The sequence below is a fragment of the Sphaeramia orbicularis genome, chromosome 1 (genome assembly GCF_902148855.1).
Source record: "Sphaeramia orbicularis chromosome 1, fSphaOr1.1, whole genome shotgun sequence".
NCBI lineage: Eukaryota > Metazoa > Chordata > Actinopteri > Kurtiformes > Apogonidae > Sphaeramia > Sphaeramia orbicularis.
The window spans coordinates 36,222,169-36,243,741 of record NC_043957.1 but is presented as its reverse complement, the minus strand read 5'-3'; the positions used below and the strand labels follow the sequence as shown (position 1 = coordinate 36,243,741).

The following is a 21,573-nucleotide window of genomic DNA, read 5'->3' as shown; positions in this document are numbered from 1 at the left end:
GCCTCAGTTTGTGGCAGTTAGTGCCAATAAAAAAACATAAACAGCACTACATGTCTGAATTCAACACTGATTTTATTGTATAGGTAACATCAATCAATCAATGAGACATTGCTGTTGCTATGATGCTTGTGGCTCTGACTGAGCAACTGTCATACTTAAGGAAGTCTGACTTTTCTAGAACTCATTTGTTTGTGAAATATAATCTTGCATTGCGGGGGTCAGGTAAGATGCCTTTGCAATTTCTTTACATTACTTTTTTGCTATACTGTACTTTCGTGCATTAACTGTGTTCTTTTTGGTAGCGGTTGTGGATTTAGTAGTTGGCAGCGTGTGTGTGTGTGTGTGTGTGTGCGCGCGCATCCGTGTGTTACAGTCAGAGACAAACAGGCAGAAACAGAACTGGTGCTGTGGGTCACTATAGCAATAACATTAGGCTTATAATATGATATGACAAGTATTATAAAGTATTATTTGTTGTATATTTTATTTGTAGTAGTAGCCAATACAAATGCCAATACTACTACTACTACTACTACTACTATATAATGTTATATTATGCACATTGTAATTGCCGAACAATGATCCAGTCAGTTCTCTTTCTATCTCTATCTCTCTGTAACTCACATGCACGCATGCACACGCGCGCATTCACGCTCTTTCACGCGCACACACGTCCAGGCTTGAGGTTTTTAAACTCGTCACCATTAACCAAAATAATACTATTACAATAAAACTCAATCACCCTGGTTTAAGGTTTAATGATTTGACGACTCTCTGATTTTAAAATGTGGCGGGCGCGATAAGTTCCATAAGCTATGCCAATGCCTGAGTCCATGCTAGTAACCGTCTGCAAAAGTTGAAGGGGGAGAGGGAGGTTTGAGTAAAACTTTAAAGCTAGCTCTTACTTCATTATACTCTGTTCTTAACAGTATTGAGATGAAAGGTAAGCATAGAGACAGATAGGAAACAACAGAACATTTGAAAGAACCGGAGGACAAACCCGCAGGGATTATTTTGGGCAAAGGACAGAGGAAAATCCTCGTTCTAACATTAATATTACTTGTAGATGTCACAGTAGAGATTGAAATCCAGTAGTTTGTCCTAGGACAAACTACAATCCAGTAGTTTGTCCTAGGACAAACTACAATTACTATCTGTCCTAGTAGGATTCCTAATCCTACTAGGACAGATTGAAATTTTAGTTTGTCCTAGGACAAACTGAAATCCTACAAGAAATTAGGATCTGAAGATTGGAATTTCAAATCCTACAAGAAATTAGGATCTGAAGATTGGAATTCCAATCTGTCCTAGGAGAATTTACAATCCTACTAGGACAGATTGTAATTCTATTTGGAAGTGGGATCTGAAGATTGGAATTTTGGAATTTCAGTCTGTCCTACGATTTCGCCATCACCATTCCAGCTGAATTATTTTCATATCTTAGATACAGTATATGGCCCTTAGGTCAATACACATTGTAACCGGGATGCCAGCTGTCCTATCTGGTCCAACCTTATTCAATGGCCGTTTGTAACTGTCATTGGTATGTAAATGAGACACATTTGTATTCAGAAATCGGTAGAATTTGAAAAACTTACCTGTAAACAACCCGTTGCCATGGCAACATACAATTTTATTATTATCTAATTGTTGCCAAGCCATTCAGAAAATGTACAATGTTAAAGTTGGCATTGGCATTTTGCTGCCCCCTGGTCTAGATGGTAGGGTTAACAGTAAAAGAAACAACAATATTCTTACAAACCATGATTTTATTCAGAATTTACACAGACTTTGAATCTAATATTCTATAGAAACAACAATATTCTTACAAACCATGATTTCATTCAGAATTTACACAGACTTTGAATCTAATATTCTATAGAAACAACAATATTCTTACAAACCATGATTTTATTCAGAATTTACACAGACTTTGAATCTAATATTCTATAGCTAAGCTTGAAAGACTTTTTCTAAGACTTAAATGTGCTGCATACTACTCACTAGTTAAGTGGCAATAACCTTAGTCTATAGTACTAACTTCAAAATTTCAAACAAGTAATATTATAGAGGTTTTGTCAGTTGTTTTTTTCTAATACTTAAAGATGCTACATACTACTCAATAGTGACAATGAACTTAGTCTATAGCTAACTTCAAAATTTCAAACAAGTAATACTACAGAGGTTTTGTCAGTTATTTTTCTAATACTTAAATGTGCTACATACTACTCAATAGTGACACTAATGTTAGTCTACAGCTAACTTCAAAATTTCAAACAAGTAATACTACAAAGGTTTTTCCTTACACTGATATAGATATGAAAGATATGAAAATAATTCAGCTGGAATAGTGATGGCGAAATTGTATGCTTACCTATGCTGAAACTGACTGGAATTTTGGCTGTAAAATGATTCAGTCTATTTTCCATACATTTTGATATAATCTGACATTCTCCTAATAGAATTCGAGATTGTCCTGACAGAATTCTTATATTTTTTGCTGTATTTTTCCAATCTTCAGATCCCACTTCCAAATAGAATTACAATCTGTCCTAGTAGGATTGCAAATTCTCCTAGGACAGATTGGAATTCCAATCTTCAGATCCTAATGTCTTGTAGGATTTCAGTTTGTCCTAGGACAAACTAAAATTTTTAATCTGTCCTACTAGGATTCCTACTCCTAGTAGGACAGATTGTAATTGTAGTTTGTCCTAGGACAAACTAAAATTACTATCTGTCATAGTAGGATTAGGAATCCTACTGGATTTCAATCTCTACTGTGACATAGACATACCGCCACAGACCTGGCCTTGTTAGCTGGCTCAACTTACAGCTAAATTCATGTACAAAGGACACGTACAATGAGCGGTCAACCTTGCAAGCAGCGAAAAATTGATTTGCTTTGTTACTGAACAGACCAACATAAGCAGAGTTCAGCTAACATTAGCACCAGGCTGTTCTGAAATCATGCATCAAATTAACTGTTTCACGACCAAATGCATAATGAAAGTTAAATACTTATCGCCTGTTGTTTCTAAAGCAGCAGTAACTTCCATTGTTAAAATAAATAACGTACTTACCAAAATATCGACGGATAGCTGGTTGGAAAACCGTAGCTAGCTGTAGGTGCCGTCCCGCCAGGTTCGGAGAGGTCAAACGGTGGCTTCCTTGCGCACTACTGCGCATGTGCAGAGCGGAACAGTAATCGCACGAGGGCACGTCATTAAGTTTTAAATGCCATGACTGAGTAGTTACAACACAAACATTCTTCTAATTTTTGGTCCAAAATGGAAAATTATATCATATCTAAAAGTAACAATAAAATAAATATAACATCCCAAAATGTAATTACTTATTTTAAACATGATACTAACAATCTAGACTTTATTGTAAATTTGTTCATATTATTTGGAAAATTTCATATACATAAAAACAAATATACTAAAACACACCCAAATTTTAAAATCTTCCTATTAGAATTTGAAAATTATATTAACTCTTTAAAATTCATTTATAATAAAAAAAAGCACTAACACCTTGGCTATTTATAAACATTTTTTTAATACTGACTGAACTCTCTGTTGCATTTATTTATTTATATTTGTCAGATTTGTTATTTTTTATTTATTTAATTTACTTTTTTTTTTTTTTTTTTTTTTTACTATTATTTGTATATTATGCTTTGTATTTTTAAATCTATGCATTATTTTCTTAAACTTACATGTTCAAATGCTTTTTCCCTTTTGACATCTTATTGTTTGTTTAAAATTTTGTACTGTATACTCAAATGTTTTTAATAAAATTGAAAAAAAAAAAAAAAAAAAAAAAAAAGAGTCATTACCAGGGCCGTGCAGAGAGCTATAAAGGGGCAGGGGCTCAAACTTCCAAAAGGGCACGTGAAAACGAATGACCACCAATTACATATGATTTGAAATGTTTAATAAATCATTACACAAAGTATACATTTTTACATTAGTTTGGCAGACAGCTACAATAAACAATATGTAATAACTTACAAAGTCAAATAAAGTGATAAAAATTAGGTTTGAAATTCTTTCTTGTTGTAGCCTCCTTGCAGGTCAGGTGAAGATCACTCTGAAAAGGATGGTCTCACTGGTCTTGAATAATCCCCATCCCAAATGTGGCAAGTTCTGGAACTGCAGACATTTACAGGAAGATAATTAATGCGTGTGAATGGTGTGCCTGATGCCCATGAATAGTATGTAATGTTATTCCTTATATTGTGCTTACCTGTAGTACTTTTTTTCACCCAGTTGGTAAGGGATCCGCTACTTTTAGCAGCTTCAAGTAGCTCCTTTCTTTTTTGTTTAATGTGTCTTTGATTGCGAGGCATCTTCAAACTAAATAAAACAACAATAAAATATATAAGAAATACGACAAATACACCCACATACACACCATGCATGTCAAGTTATTTTATTATTCATGAGGGAATGTAAGGGGTGAGTGAGTGGTTGGTGGTGGGCAGATGTGGCTACAACAGTAGTTTGCCACCAATGTGTATGGAATGAATACAAAATCCAATGAAAAGTGTCACTGAGTTTCCAAAAAAGATATATAATACTAATGCTACATCTTCATCATCATCATTATCATTATTATTATTACTATATTTATTATTATCATTCAGTATTATCATTATTAGTATCATGATCAGTATTATTATCATTCAGTATTATCATTATTAGTATCATTATCAGTATTATTATCATTCAGTATTATCATTATTAGTATCATTATCAGTATTATTATCATTCAGTATTATCATTATTTTCCAGACTCCACATTCCAAGCAAGTCCTTGGAAATACCTTGTTAAAATTATTTGAAAACTGTGGGCTGGCTGTTGCTTATTTTCATTCAATAAATTTCTATGACTAATTAGACTAGACTCAGACTGCACCTATTCTGTGTATACTAGGCTACTGTAAAAGATGTGCATTTTCTACAATGTAAAATATATATCTCTCAGTCTCAAAAGTGAGGACTATTACCATGTGTTACAATTTTGCGGCTAAAACTCAACAGTTTATGAAATAAAACATAAGCAGATATGTGTGAGTGCTTCAGCAGGACTCAGACTCAGGTGGGCACCCAGCTGTTAGAGCCTGTTAGTCTGGGAGCTCATTCCATGACGTGACGATGATATTGAATTATTTACTCACTTACGATCGGTTTTTGGCCCCAAAACTATAGTTGTTGAAGAATAGGACCAGAGCGACAAGTGAATGTTTTGGGCAGATAGCGGGGTGGACTCTCACATACCTGGAATCGCGGGGCTTCCTCCTCCTCGTTCATTCTCCAGACCGCATGACATGTGCGTGCGTGTGTGTTGCAAGGTTATACAGGAGGAAGGGGCGGGGCGTGACAGAGATGAAAGGGCACCATGACCAGGTCCAGTGACACCCAAATTAAACCACTCTTAACATTTCTTATCACTGATCAGAATTTTAGTCACGAAAATTTTAGTCATGCAGTTTTTTGCGGAAAAAAAAAAGAGTATAAAGGGCACTTGTAGGCAGAGGATCAAAGTGGCAGGGGCTCAAGCCCCCCCGGCCCCCTGCTTTGCATGTGCCAGGTAGTTACAACACAACAAACTTACATGTTACTGACTTCTTACACTGTTGTTTAAATGCAATGAAACCTTATTGAGTTAATGATCAAAGATTGCAATTGTTATGTAGTTTCACCATAAAACAATGATCTAATTTGAACAACATCCAAGTTTCATTTTTCTGAGTGTGTATATCCAATTAATATAAACAGAGAATGCATTTTTAATAACAATGAAACAATGAAAATTTAATGAGAATATAATAATTCTATGTATGTAATGTATGTGAAATCTTGCCGTAATGTAGTTCACATGAAAACACTTGTACTGTGAAAAGAAAAGACAATGATGTTCAGTTGATATGATACATCTTCTGATGCGAAGCCAGGGCATATAATCAGTGATGTATACTGAGATCATCAGGTGTTTCGGATCACTCAAACATCAGCACCCTCACTCAGGAGACCCAACCCAGGTTGATCAGGCCTCAGCATGTGCCCTGGCAGCTCACCCACAGATTGGCTCTTATTATCCACAACCATTAGAGGCCTCCTCTGTGCTGTTAGAGATGGCTCTCCTCCTCCTTTCACTGTGATGCTGAGTGCAGCATAGGCTCCACAGAGGGACTGCCCTGCAAAGCCTCTGCACCCTGTCTCCACAGGCAAGCACTTTCCTTTCCAGCCTTGTCTGTGGCAGTTGCTGACTAGGTCCTGGTACTTGTCCCTGGTACTTGTTACAGCTGTTTCCATAGAGAGCAATGTTGCTCAACCATCTTCTCAGGTAGCGGCTGACTGTTCTTTCCAGGTCTGTAATAGTGGAGATTGGGAACTCATAGCAACATTTGTCCATTGCTGTTGTTCATTAACCTTGTATCTGTCCGGCTGGGATGTCCGTCCCCCCTACCCCCCCACCCTCCAGGCTGTAAATTTCCCTATGGGATGAATAAAGTATCTATCTATCTATCTATCTATCTATCTATCTATCTATCTATCTATCTATCTATCTATCTATCTATCTATCTATCTATCTATCTATCTATCTATCCATCCATCCATCCATCCATCCATCCATCCATCCATCCATCCATCCATCCATCCATCCATCCATCCATCCATCCCTCCCTCCCTCCCCTGGGGGTATCTCTCCTCAGCTTGTTCCGTAACTTGTTTGGGTCCTCCTTCACAGAAGGTGCAGTTTGGGGTGCTGACCCAAGCTGCCCTGATTGCCATCTTTCCAAGTTGTCTTCTGTCTCTCCAGTTGTCACCAGCCTCTTCCTAGTTGTCAACCAGCTTGTACCTTGTGGTCACTGGTTGATCCAGTCTGACTGTTGATATGATACATCTTCTGATGGGAAGCCAGGGCACATCATCAGTGATGTATCCTGAGGTTATCGGGTGTTTTGGGTCTCTCAGTCAGTAATTTTCACTTTGTTCTGGGATTTTTTTCCGCTACTCTGTGGTGGGGCCAACTCAGAAAACAGAATGGCATAACATAATTTATCTGTGCATAGATGTGTAACACTGTGATTGAATGGGGTGATGTGTAATTCTGTATAATTGTTAATATGTTTGCTTATTGTAGATATCATATATTGTCTATAGAATGGAACAGAATACATACAAAACAATATAATACAATGCATTGCAATACATTGCAACACTTTATTGTCATTGCATGTCATCCATAGAGCAAAATTGCATTGTTCTTGACATATGTAGGGTGAATATATTTCTAAGTACAGATTTACGGAAACTAGACACGAATCACGACAAAGGAAAAGAAGACAGGTTATTATGGTTTTCTTTATAGATTCCTTTATTGTCTCTCACAATGAAATAATCTAGGAACAGATTTAGCAGATATAACATCAGGTCACACAAGCATGACTTGATTTGATCTGACTCCACTGTTGCATGTTGTCCACATTCATGACAAGTTGGTTTAGAATAGAATAGAATAGAATAGAATAGAATAGAATGGAACATTGTCACCCATACGATGAAATGGCATTGTTTTTGACATACAGTCAGCATATTTCTCTAAATATAGAATTTAAATTAGATTTACTGTTGGGTCATTTTGGTGTCACTATTCAAAAAATGTCAGAACAATACAATAGTAAACACTGAAACCGTAGTACTACGGACTATATAGAGGTTTGAAAAACTTTATTTGAATGAATGAATGAATGTTTTATCCTGGACGTACAAAAAAATAGAACATAAACACCAAAAGCAAATGTCAGAAGCAAATGATCATCAGATATATATGAAACAACAACGAAAATGAATTAAATGCTATTGTACCAAATAAATACTTAAAACAATTTAAGTGTCATTTACTCATCTGAAAAGAAGTGGAAAAAAGTTCACACTTATTTAATCCCACCTCTTTTTCCTAAATCGTGCTGCAAATATTTCAGCTTCCTGACATTAAACCAAGGATAATTCCATCAGAGGAAGTGAGAAAAAAAATAGTAACAACAACAACAACAACAACAACAACAACAATATTATTCTTTTTTCTTTGCTTCCTCTCCCCCAAACAACACAATTCAACAGACTAACTCAAAATAGAGTTAAATTAACTGTAAGTGAAGTCATGGGACTTTCTGCTGCCTGAACTAAACAGAAACTGCATGTTTACTGTCACCCAAACATGATCCTGTTCACTCAGTTTGGCTTTTGTGTTGAGGAGGATCAGTTTCTAGAATCGAGTTTCATTGTGGGAAATGGTGTTGGACACTTGAGGGGGTGGACATGGTCGGTGCAGTGACCCACTGTGTGGACGGTGGAGATCATGGCTCGGACTGGGGGCAGCCGGGCATCTGACGCATGTTTACCAGAGCACTGGAGGGACAGAGAATGGAGCATAGAGAAGAGACAAAACCACAGAGTAAGACCGTCTGTGAACTCTGAACTCTGACACAACTCTGTCTCTATCTTTGTGCGTCTTTGTATGCAGCGTAACACACACACACACACACACACACACACACACACACAAACACAGTGGATTGAAGATTTTGATATGTGGCTTTGGAAAGGTTTCCTTAGACCACTATCTTTTATACACAGCAGTGTACACATATAAGCGTACATACAGGGTTTCATCATCCAGTTTTCATTCTCACAGCCCTGCCTTTGTGCACAGCGACACATAGACACACACTGCCTTCATTTCTAGGAAATGGTTTTCTTAAAGTTTGTGCACATTTATGTGTGAACAGACTGAACTCTGAGCTGCTGTTTGCTGTTTTTTCTCACTGTAGTCAATACTAAATCATTTAGACAGTCTGTTTTGTATTCTCTGTTCAATGCCTCAGGGTGTTGTCCAGCTGATCAGTCACTGTCAGTGTTCCTTTACTTATATCTAAACTGTGCACGTTCCCTGTGTTATATATAATATTGCACGTAACTTCTGAGGGGGGGGGGGGGGGGTGAACATATTGTGTCCTCTGTTTAACTTTCCTCTGATGAGTCTCATCACTTCTTCATCCAGGAAAAAAAAAAAAGTGCCCACAGGGATCGATACTGTCTCATTTTCAGCAGCAGCGCATACTGACATTAAGACTGTTTGTATTTTGTGTATGCACTGATGATGTATAGTTGTTTTGTTTTATTGATCTAATAAACACTGTGATTCAGGAACAAAAATACTTACCCTCCTCAAAAAGTACATCTAAACAGAAACTCCTGCATCTCCTTTACATTTAAAGTATTAACTTGAACAAGGTTTTAACCTGTAAAGACCCAAACATCTGCCACATCTATTGATCTAAACTGTTGATCTACTAATCCTATCAATCCATGTAAATAATTTGTGTTATTCTTCTTTTCATGGTCATCAGATATGACCCATTTGGATGTTCTAAGGCTCCGTAGTTACCATGGAAACATTGTCATCTTCCACAACATTAATTCAATAGTAAAACTGGGGATGGGAATCAAGAACCGGTTCTTTTGGAGAACTGGTTCCCAGTAGCTTGATTCCTTGGAATCGTTTGCCTGCATGCTTAATGATTCTGCTTATCGATTCCACCTTCGTTGTGCATGTGTGATAACATCACACGCATGCTGCATTGTTTTGGCTCAGAACGTAGCCAACATGGTGTTGAGGCAGAAATGGTCCAAAGTATAACTATATTTCATGTGAAAAGATGACACCAGGGCCACTTGTAACACTTGCAAAGCTTCCATTTCTTCATTTGTCCACATAGCATGCAATTCATTTGCAGGAATGTCACATGTTTGATATGCTACCTAGCAACGCTTGTGACTCTAGTGGAAGAGCAAACACCAGGGCGTTACCCGGTCCCAGCCTGGTTCTGGTGGGGGCCAGCATCATCTGTGATTATTATTTGTACATACTGTATATGTTATATTTTCTGTGCAGAGATGGACATATAAAAAACAGTTGATGTACTCTTTTATTCTCTCACCCAATGAGAATCGATAAGGAATCAGATATATAAGCAAAATCAAATATGAAATCGGAATTGTTAAATTCTTATCAATTCCCATCCCTTAGTAAAACCCATGGAGTTGAATCAATGACAGTAGATGGACATGCTGAGTTTAAGTTCAATTAATGATATATTTTTCTCAAAAAGTCACTATTTCTTCTTTTTTTTGTTTTGTTTTGATATAATAACCTTTGAATTTACTGTGATGTTTTCTTAACATCTATATTATCAGTCAGTTAAACATAGGAAAATAGATGATTTTTCATTGCATATTAAGAGTTAGTATTAATTTCTACATACAAACATTTGTGATGAATAAAACACGAATGGAAAAAGCATAAACTACTAAACTTTAAAACTGACCTCCATTTATTTTTTTTTACATGTAATTGTATTTAGAAAATAGGATGTTAAACTGAAACCTACCAACTAATGAAACAGTAAAAGTGAAATGACACATTTTTAATTTGTGATCATACTGCTTCAAGGATGTTAGTATGGTCACATAGAAGTGTCATAAAAGCTGCTTTGCTTTATTGTGTCTTTTAGGGTCAAAACAGGGTGGAATAACAGAAAAAGCCAAAGAAAAGAATCAAAGTTTTACAGGTTTTTACGAAGTAAGGCACTCAGAATGTTCATCAGTAAGAGATTTGGGATGCTGAACATGAACTGTGAACTGGAACACACTGAACAACAAGTATTTGAATTTTGGCCCGGTAGTTTTTGTTTTGGGGCTCTTTTTTTTTTTTTTTTTTTTAAATCAATCCAGCTGCTTTTGGGCACCTCGCTGAACTCCAAAAAGCAGTTACACAACCAAAACTCAGTAGAAACACAGTAAAAAAAAAAAAAAAATAAAAAATACAGGAAAATCCCCACAACACTGCAAACAACAGTAACAACAAAAAACCACAAAGAAAACAGTGTAAAAAAAAACAAAAAAAGCCCAAACCATCTATTTTTATATCGAGTCAATCTCACTCATTGCTCTGTGTTTTACCCCTCATTACACAGGTGGTGGGGGGTGTACTGAGCATGCTCAGATGTCTATGGAAAGAACAAGAGCTATTCTATCAGCGTGTTTTGAAAATTTTCCTATTGATCAAACGGTTGAATTTGTATGAATATTTCAAATAAATCATACGCTCACCAAAAATGCTCACCACAGACACATCAGGGTTTATAAAGGGTTAACTATGTTGCTTGTGCAGGGTTGAAATAACCATACATGTTTATTTCTCAGTCTTTTATTTTTCAGATACAACAAGAAAATACAGGACATATGTGACCAGTATTAAAAACAGCCACAAAATAGCTTCTATATGCTACACTCAGTGTTTAGTGTGACCTTTGTGTGCATGATAATAAGTAGCATAAACTATAGGAAATATCTAACGTGTGTTAAATAAAACCAGAAAAGCCAGAAAATACATGCATTAAAATTTACATTGTGTGCACAGCAAGGTCACACTAAATACTTGATTCTATTTTAAAGAGGCGCAACATTTCTAGAAACCTTTGTTTTTAATAGAACACAGAAACTGACAATTACATATGTGGACTGATTCAAATTTTGCTGAAACCTTAAGCCTAATGGTGGCTTACATCCCAAGGTTATTATCGTTTACGGAAACTAACAAAATGACGAAAACTAGAATTGAAAAGACATTTTCGTTAACTGAAAAAAACAAACAAACTATAATTTAAAAAAAAAACGACAACCAACTGAAACTGTATTGTGTGCTTACAAAATGAAAATGTATAAAAATTATGGATAAGATTCCCTTTGTTTTCCTCTTTGTCAATGTCAGATCGATAAATTTCGCCCTAGCAATTTTAGCTAGCAGCATCATATGACACTTCACGGTCCGTCACTTATCGTCACTTGTCGTTTAGAGTCGTCTTCTCGTCCTCACTCTACCCGGCAACATGGAGACTAAAGTTGGGAGAAAGCAACAGAGTCATGTATGGGGTTTATTTGAATATGACGGCAAGGAAGAAAGAAAAAAGATGTGACAAAACTACTACTAATACTAAACTAAAACTAAGCATTTAGAAAAAAAATGAAAACTAGCAAACCTGCCTCTAAAAGCGAATTAAAAGTAACTGAATTAGAGAAAAAAAAAGTCAAAACTAAATAAAACTGAAGTATAATGAAAAATCCAAAACTATTATAACCCTGTTACATCCTAAACCCAGTACTTAATAAGAAAGTAAACTAATATGATCTAAAGTCGGCTCATCTCTACTAAACCGGCCCTGTGAGGTCCAGTGAAAGTGAGAAGCTCCTACATATTTTATCAGTCAAAATGTTAAACCAGTCTGTTTGCTCTGAACTGTCATGATCAAAAGGAGACGAACCATTTCCACTTACACACCACATTTTTCCTTTCCTTCTCATCTCTCCCTCCCACTCTGTCCTCTTTCTTTTCAGATGTGGGTCCATGATGTGGAAGCCGTCCTCAGGTCCATGTCCAGACGACTGGTGAGTAGAGTCCAGTGTGGTAAAAAATCCACAAGTCAAATCATAAAATCTTGAATATTAATGCTACCCTTGAGTTTACAGGTGCTTTGTTTTGTCTTGTTTTTTTTGTTTTTTTTCAATCATCTGCAGCTCTGTGATCATTGGAGTATCAAACTAACTTACCCCCTGTTTTACCCAGAATGCTTCCCTGGAGAAATATCCTCATAATAAACCTGGGATCAGCTCACAGTTCCCACTTCCATCATCTGTGATCCAATGCAGGTCTCTCTCCAGTCAACCAGCTGATCCATGGAAGACACTTTAGATGTTTGCAAACTATTTTATAGCTAAGTCAATATAACTCACACATGGGACAGATGTACTTGAAGCTGAGTTTTCATCCAAAATTCAACATCTACAGTACTGACATGCACCAAAACTTGGCTGTATATCACAAGCAGTTTTCTTTAAACAAAGCAAACACAAATTGTTTGACATTCACTAGAAGCACATAATCACACTCTGGTGTTTTATTACATAAATAATGAAAACTGGCTGTTTCCCAAGTTGAGTTTCTTTGAAATGGCTGCAGACTTTGTCAATACTCTGTCACACCTGAAATAAAACAGTACTTTGTGTGATGAATGAAGAGTCTTTATTTGAAAGGAAATCCACACCAATACTGTCAGCAGCACAAAACACACAAAAACAACCTGACAGTGGTATTCTTTTGTGTTATTGGACATTAGACAGACTCAGATTACTTTTAGTAACCTGCTAAAACAACAATTTGCCACCAATATAATACAAGATGATGGTTAAAAAAGCTGAAATGTGTTGGATTGCCAATGTCAAACCCAGATCACAGTTGGGACCAAACAGCTGGTCTTTGGTGCAGCTGGTCCAGACATTCAGACCAATTACAGGCAGTTCCACAAGACTGCAGTCACCAACAAACAAAAGAAGAAAAATAAATGGAAGAAGTTAACTCTTAAAAACCTATAACTAGTCGCTTTTCCATTGACCCTCAAATTGTGCAAATATAACTTGCACTTAAAAATGTACCTAATGGAAAAACGACAATTTTGCCAAAAGTCTCATTTTTCGATTGAAAGTTTTTGCGCTGGCAAGAGGTGGTTTTTTGGGCGTAGTGAAAATGGTATATCACGCGAAACTGCGATGGAAAGACCTTTTTCACAACTAGAGTCAGGTGAATAAAAAAAACGGATGTTAACGTACGTTACAACCAAGGTTATTATCGGTAACGAAAACGAACGAAATGATGAAAACTAACATTGAAAAAACATTTTTGTTAACTGAAATAAATAAAAACTCCAATTAAAAGAAAAAAAACATAACTAACTGAAACTGTATCGTGAGCTTACAAAACTAACTAAAACGTATAAAAATTATGGATACAATTCCCTTCGTTTTCGTCTTTGTCAATGTCGGATTGATATGAAATTAATTTCTTTCGCTCCAGCAGTTTTTGCTGGTGACACCATACGACACTTCACAGTCTGTCATGTCTGGTCACTGGTGGTTTCCAGTCGTCTTCTGGTCCCCACTCTAACTGGAACATACAGACTAAAACTGGGACAAAGCAGCACAGTCCTGTCTGGGGTGTACTGTAGTGATACATGGGTCAGGTTTTTTTTTTTTGTTTTTTTTTTGGCGTACTGTATGTGTGCGCGTGAGTGACAGAGACAGAGCAGAGCTAAAGGACAGAGTCAGACAGGACTAGCATCCAGGTTAAAACTGGAGAGTTTATCACCATGAAAAGGCCTTCCAAGCCCTGAACTGCACAGTTTAGAAGAGGAGAAAAGAGGAGGATGAAAACTAATCCAATTACAGAGGTATGGAACCTGTTAGAATGTTAAGAAACGTTTGATGTTACTAGCTACAGCTAGCTGAACTGAACTGAAGCAAAGTTGGCTGATAATGGAACTGGAGATGATTAAGATATGAGATATCTGCTAAGGTGTGGTTTACTGCTGATGAACTGGGTTATATATGTTTATAAGTGGTTTATATATGTTTCTGTCTGCTTTAACTGCTGGTTAGCTGGTTTATAATAGGTTCCTATCTGCTTTAACTGCTGGTTTATAATATGTTCCTATCTACTTTAACTGCTGGTTAGCTGGTTTATATATGTTCCTATCTGCTTTAACTGCTGGTTAGCTGGTTTATATATGTTCCTATCTGCTTTAACTGCTGGTTAGCTGGTTTATATATGTTTCTATCTGCTTTAACTGCTGGTTAGCTGGTTTATATATGTTTCTATCTGCTTTAACTGCTGGTTAGCTGGTTTATATATGTTTCTATCTGCTTTAACTGCTGGTTAGCTGGTTTATATATGTTCCTATCTGCTTTAACTGCTGGTTAGCTGGTTTATATATGTTTCTATCTGCTTTAACTGCTGGTTAGCTGGTTTATATATGTTCCTATCTGCTTTAACTGCTGGTTAGCTGGTTTATATATGTTTCTATCTGCTTTAACTGCTGGTTAGCTGGTTTATATATGTTTCTATCTGCTTTAACTGCTGGTTAGCTGGTTTATATATGTTTCTATCTGCTTTAACTGCTGGTTAGCTGGTTTATATATGTTTCTATTTGCTTTAATTGCTGGCTGCTTTGTGCATCTCCTCTCATGCTTTGCACATCTTTGCATTGTTTCACGTAAGTGACGTGTATGGATTGCACCCCCCCTCAACCTGCTATAGGGAATTTATACATTGTACGGTACATTGTGTCTCTGCTCAGTCCATGAGCCGCCCTAACCCCACCCCCAAATAAAGTGTCCAGGGTAACCCATATCCGCGCCTCACTAATTTCTTTGAATAGGATGATGAGGAAGATAAAATATATGAAATAACTAAAACTAATACTAAAACTAAACTAAACTAAAACTAAGCATTCAGAAAAAAACGATAACTAATAAAAACTAACAAACCTGCTCTAAAAACTAATTAAAACTAACTGAATAAGAGAAAAAAAAGTCAAAACTAATTAAAACTAAACTATAATTAAAAATCCAAAACTATTATAACCTTGGTTACAACAAGCGAAGAAGAAGAAGAAACATGTCGCGGTATGTGTGGACACACCAGGAAACCCAATCATTTTTTAATTTAGTACGAGATAGAGGGGTAATATATAATAATAATGAATATATCTGTAAATCAACATGATATTTACGTTCGTCGCCACGTTTTTGGAATGACTTCTCGTGTCATCTCGCGATAATAAATAAAGAAATCATCGCATTTGTGATTTAATGGAAAAACCGACATTCTGCACTTCTGTTTTTTTGATATTTGGTAAATATCGGTGAAGTTTGGCACAGATGTCCGATGGAAAAGCAGCTACTTTTTTGTGGTGCCTTTCATATGCTTTTTTTTTTTTTTTTTACATCTAGCCTTTCCTAGTAATTGATCACCATTCATTATTTTATCCTCTGTATTGTTCAGTGAATACCAGATGTTTTTCTATATTTAATTTTCTGACCATATAGATGTTAATTTAAAGGTTATTATTTCACAACAGAATAAACTGAAGAAAAAATGTGTTTTCCAACAAAACATATCATTAAGTGAGCAAAAAAACAAAGATGATGGCATTACTACATTCATTGTGGAGTCATCCAAATGGGTATGTATGACGATGAAAAGCTTAAAAACTGCATTTTACCTGAATTATTTACGTGAATTGATAGGATTAGCGGTTCAGAAGTTGCTAAACATTTTAGATCAGCAGGTGTTTTCGGCCACTGATGGCTGCTAAGGTCTTTAAACACATCCATCTATAAACCAATCAACTGCAAGCTGGAGATGCAGCACTCATAGGTGATGACAGCAGGATGTAGATGAGACAAAACTGCAATGTGACCAAATATATACAATAAAAAAAACAAAAAACAAATAAATAATGTGGGTTCAGACCTTGTTTTGGAATTTCATGTGTAAAAATGGCATTGGTGTTGGTATTTTTATTTCACTATTTTTAATTGTACAGTTGTTTTTATGTCTTTTTAATCTATTCTTGTATTTTAGTCTGTCATTTTGTTTTTTATTCTTCTGTCTGACACTGTTTTAATTGCACAGTTGTTTTATGTTTTTAATCTATTCTTGTATTTTTCTTTTATTTTTGTTTTTTGCTTGTAAGTTGCTTTGGAAAAAAGCATCTGCCAAATGCATAAATTTAATAAATATAAAAATCCTCTGAAAGTGATCACTACAAGCATATAGAGTGAATGCACATATGTCACTTCCCCCCTGGGCCACGCCCCTCTAAGTCAGACTGAGTGGCAAAAACAAACCGGCTCAACATGGCGGAGCATAGCAGTAACTATGGCGAGACCGGGAAAAATGTGGAATATAACATGAAATTAAAGACAATTAGACTGGACATGGATCCATACAAGCTACCAAATAACAAGTGGTCTACGAACATTGATATGTGGCTGGAAATTACGTATCCTGACATTTATATGAACCTGATTTCAACGCCGGGAAAATCCACAATGCAAAGGCTGAAAGCATACAAAAGCCAAAGTGTTGTTGACATCCTCATCATTGTTACTTAGAGGATTACAGCTGGTGAGTGGTCTCAATTCAACATACTATTGTTTTTGAGGTTTTCTGTCAGTGCAGACGTATTTTCTTGGTGGTGATTGCCGAGGTAAAGGCCCAGCAGTAGTGCTCACAGTTCACTACTGATTTACTAGAGTTGAACCCTTAGTATTGACCCAAGTGAGTGGGTGATCTACTGGTACTGTGGAAATTTAAGTAGCATTAACATCAAATACTTGATACAACACAGCTACAACAGCTTTGTGCCAGAGTACCCCCTTATTTGGAAAACTAGGTTAGCCTCAGTTTAAGCTAGTTTACAAATTATGTAGAGCACAAGGTTCACAATCACACAACTGAAGACAAACACGTTTCAGTTATGAAATATAGAACTAAATGACAGATGCTAACATTAAGAGCTTTACTAAGAAGTAACGTTAGCCAAAGCCATATGTAATTTAAGGTGCGATTTTACGCAAGAATACAGCATAAATTAATGTTACCTGACACAAAATGGTAACCACAGATCCAGGTTTTGTGCCTGGATTCCAGTTATTTCTACAAATTGCTGCGATCCATCTGCTTCTTCTGTCTTTGGCTTTAGGTAGCCGCTAAAACAATAGCTCCGAGTGCTTTTTAAACCTGTTTGTGCGATCAATGGCACAACAGCTCTGCCCCATTTTTTAGATTGTTCTAAAGTTTTCGCAGTATTCAAGCCAAAGCCACTACTCATCTCCTTCTTTCTGCCACTCAGTGGACGGAACCGCAGTGACTTCCGCTAGTGGTGATGTCACGTGCATACCCTCTATTGAAGAAAAAACCCATCTTAAGGTCACAGTTCAGTTCTTAGCTCAGTGGTTCTCAACCTTTTTTGGCTCATGACCCCATTTTAACATCACAAATTTCTGGCGACCCCAGACATTCAAAACGCAGATTTTTTTTTTTATTAGTAAAATTCATTTGTTTTTGATCATGTAATAGTTTGCTATATTATGTTGCAAATAAATGTTAATTTTAGATGACATTTAGTCTATATAATGTATATTATTATGGACGGAGGCAGAAAAGCCAGGTGTAGATTACTGCACAAAGTGAGAATTTTTTTTTCCTTGGTCAGGATATGTACAGTCAGTCCAGCTTGGATTTACAAGACTGACAATTAATACTGAAGAAACAATAAATCAAACTATGAATTATGAAAGAGCTGCAGGGTCTGAAACTGACCACAATGAACATTTGAAACATAAACAGTACCACGGTGCTTCATGTTCAGCTTCACAGTTTGTCATGTCTGTTATGGATTGTGATTGTCTCTGTCAACTCACCATATATTTTTATTAGTAAGTTTTTATTTTTATTATTATTTTTATCAATTGCTATAAATTTCAGGCGACTCCGTTTGAATTCCAGGCGACCCCACGTAGGGTCCCAATCCAAAGGTTGAAAAACACTGTCTTAGTACATGATCTGCATCTCTGCTTTAGTTTAATCTGTCTATGAGCTGCACTATTTCCTTTCCCGACAAATGAGATCTTGTTATTTCCTGCCTTATTACATAAATGATTGAATCCTTGCTGAGATTAAAGTTGTTTTCCTGTTGTTGTCCTGATGATACCAGTGTGTATTCAATTTACATTCCTCTGGGGCCCCAGAGGACAAATGGTTATGTCTGAAAAAGGACCAAAACCATCACAATGACATGAGGGTTTTTGTTATGCACCTACTCCATTAAGAACTCCGTTATCGCAAATGTGTCTGTTAGTCATTGTGTACCAAGTCCCTGCAGCATTAGTACACTTCTGGCAGAAACCGGAGGAGCTAATGTGGCTAATATGTCCCCATGAACACCCCACCTCTGCCAGCCGTGCACTCTGAATCTGCCTGAGTAATCAATGCAGTATAGGATATAAATATGTGTCGATAGCAGCCACAGCACTTCCATATCTCACTCCTGCCTCCTGCCCTGATGAGCCTGTCGGACTCAAATTACAAGGTGAAAGCAGGGTTTTTGTGTGCTCGGTAAAGTAGAGCAGCTTGGGTAATGAGTTTGGTCTTCCTGCTCCTGCACACTCTGGGAGTTAATCGAATGATGGGGGCAACGGCCTTGATTTCTGATGGCCTCAGAGAGAAAGAGAAGCAGGGACGTGGGGACTAATGGAGGCTCAGATGCAGAGCCCTCCTCCTCCTGCTTCCCTAATCAAGGGGACAGCATACTTGTATTTCTGAATTAATCATCTCTCCACTAGACTGTGATATCGTCACAGAAACTGAAACTGAATAGATGTGGACCTGATTACAATCACAGTGTAGAAACATGCAGGACACTCAGCCATCGAGTCAATATCGCATCCTACTTTCAAGTTATCTGTTATGAGTCACATTTGCCCACAGGCGTCATTTTATGAATATGTTCATGTTTCTGTTCCATAAAGCATTAAGGTTCAAACATGAGACAGTTTTCATCTGAGTTATTCACTGGACAGAAACAACACACAACGCAAACAAGTACTGTATAGGTTTTCAGTTTGGGTCTTTATTAACTGTAATTTTCACAGATTGCATCTCAGATTTACTCAGGAATTGGGTCTGATTTGTCCTTAATATTTCATAGTTGTGACATGTACAAACATTCAAAAGTGCAGTATAAAACATGAAGAAATCTAATTGAGAAATTTAAAATAAAACATGAAGAAAAATAGTGAAATGTCTTGGTTGCTTCATTCATGATGACATAGAGCAGTGGTTCCCAACCTTTTTTGGCTCATGACCCAATTTAAACATCCCAAATTTCTGGCGACCCCGGACATTCAAAATGGAGCCTTTTTTTTTTTTACTAAAATTAATTGGTTTTTGACCATGTAATAGTTTGCTATACTATGTTGTAAATAAACGTTAATTTTAGATGACATTTAGTCCATATAATTATTATGGACGGAGGCAGTAAAGCCAGGTGTAGATTACTGCACAAAGGGAGAATTTTATTTTCCTTGGTCAGGATATGTACAGTCAGTCCAGCTTGGATTTACAAGGCTGACAATTAATACTGAACAAACAAGAACTCAAACTATGAATTATGAAGGAGCCGCAGCATCTGAAACCGACCACAATGAACATTTGACAGATAAACAGTACCACAGTGCTTCAGTTTCAGCTTCACAGTTTGTCATGTCTTTTATGGATTGTGATTGTCACCATATATTTTTTATTAGTAAGTTTTTATTTTTATTACTATTTTTATCAATTACCTGAAATTTCAGGCGATCCCATTTGAATTCCAGGTGACCCCATATGGGGTCCCGAACCCAAGGTTGAAAAACACTGACATAGGAAAAAGAAAAAAAAAGAAAAGAAAAACACTGACATAGAGGATTCAGGTCTGATTTCCTACAAAAACCCTTTTGCTGTTTAGAGCAGCAATTTGTGTATTTTTCTTTCCCTTTTTTTGTGATAACACCTTTTCTTTTTTGCCTGTGAATAAATGTGTTTGTGCAATAATCCACACATTGATGAGAGCAGTTCATGATGTGCAGCAGGCTGATACACAGAGGGCTGACCTCCTGCCGTGAAAGCTAAAGTCTGATAACATACCACTCAGAGACAATTAACACACACCAGTAAGAATAACGGCTCTCCAAACTTTCCACTGACCCCATCACACATGCACATCTGAAAACGCCCACACTCACACCGGGGGGTCAGGGTTCAGACGTCTGGAATACTTTGAGAGGTTGTGAGAATAGCAGTGTGTGGCCCTCATAATGTATGATATGTTTATCTGCTTCTCCTGATGCCACCTGGGCACCTCTTCAGGAAATGAGCAGAAATATATACAGAAAAGCTCCCTCTGACAGGTCACGTACAAGCACCGTGAGAGGTGACCCTGTGGTTAACACTGTGAGGGTGAAAATAGGATGATGGAGAACCGCAGCAATGAGTCACTGCCATCAATAATTCATGAAGCCCATTAAAAATATTTTAACCAAGGACATGACTGGAAAAGCTAAACCAAAAATAGGATATCTTATGAGTATAAACAACAATGATCAAGAGCTCTTTCACATCCCATCTTACCATGAGAGTTATCTTACTTGCAGACACACCTGTTCTGATTTATAATTGATTTGAATGGAGCAGTTGGGTTGATCTCCTGTCACACTGACGTCTGTATTCACACTATACGTCAGACCAATGGAGCTACAGTGGTTGTTAATGTAGTGAACTGGTTGTAAAAGGCTTCTTTCTTTTCTAGTAATGACAACATCCAATGTCCAAACATTGTGTGCAAAATCATAAAAAATTCTGAAACTTAAAGTAGCAATATTGAAATTTTCTGTTGTGTTTGCTGTGGTGCCCCTATTAGTTAGTTAGTTGGTTTGTTTATTTAATTCTGTTCCCCTTTACTTATTTGTCGGACTTTCATGAAAACCTGATTATGTTTGTTGTTGTTGTTTTAGGTCCTATCCCAAACACCACTGTATTCTCCTTTAGAATCAACAGTCATTG

The 21,573-nt window shown here is 36.7% G+C and overlaps 2 long non-coding RNA genes across 2 annotated transcripts in view; both read left to right on the top strand.

The window, feature by feature from the left end:
• Nucleotides 1-13,145, top strand: part of LOC115420993 (uncharacterized) — a 31,183-nt gene extending 18,038 nt beyond the window's left edge. The window contains exons 4-5 of the long non-coding RNA XR_003935625.1: nucleotides 12,471-12,521; nucleotides 12,700-13,145. This is a non-coding gene — a long non-coding RNA (uncharacterized LOC115420993). The remainder of the gene's footprint in view (nucleotides 1-12,470; nucleotides 12,522-12,699) is intronic.
• Nucleotides 13,146-19,771: 6,626 nt separating this feature from the next.
• LOC115421001 (uncharacterized) lies at nucleotides 19,772-21,367 on the top strand. The gene is made up of 2 exons (XR_003935626.1): nucleotides 19,772-19,809; nucleotides 20,436-21,367. It is a non-coding gene; the product is annotated as an uncharacterized LOC115421001 (long non-coding RNA).
• Nucleotides 21,368-21,573: the final 206 nt, after the last annotated feature.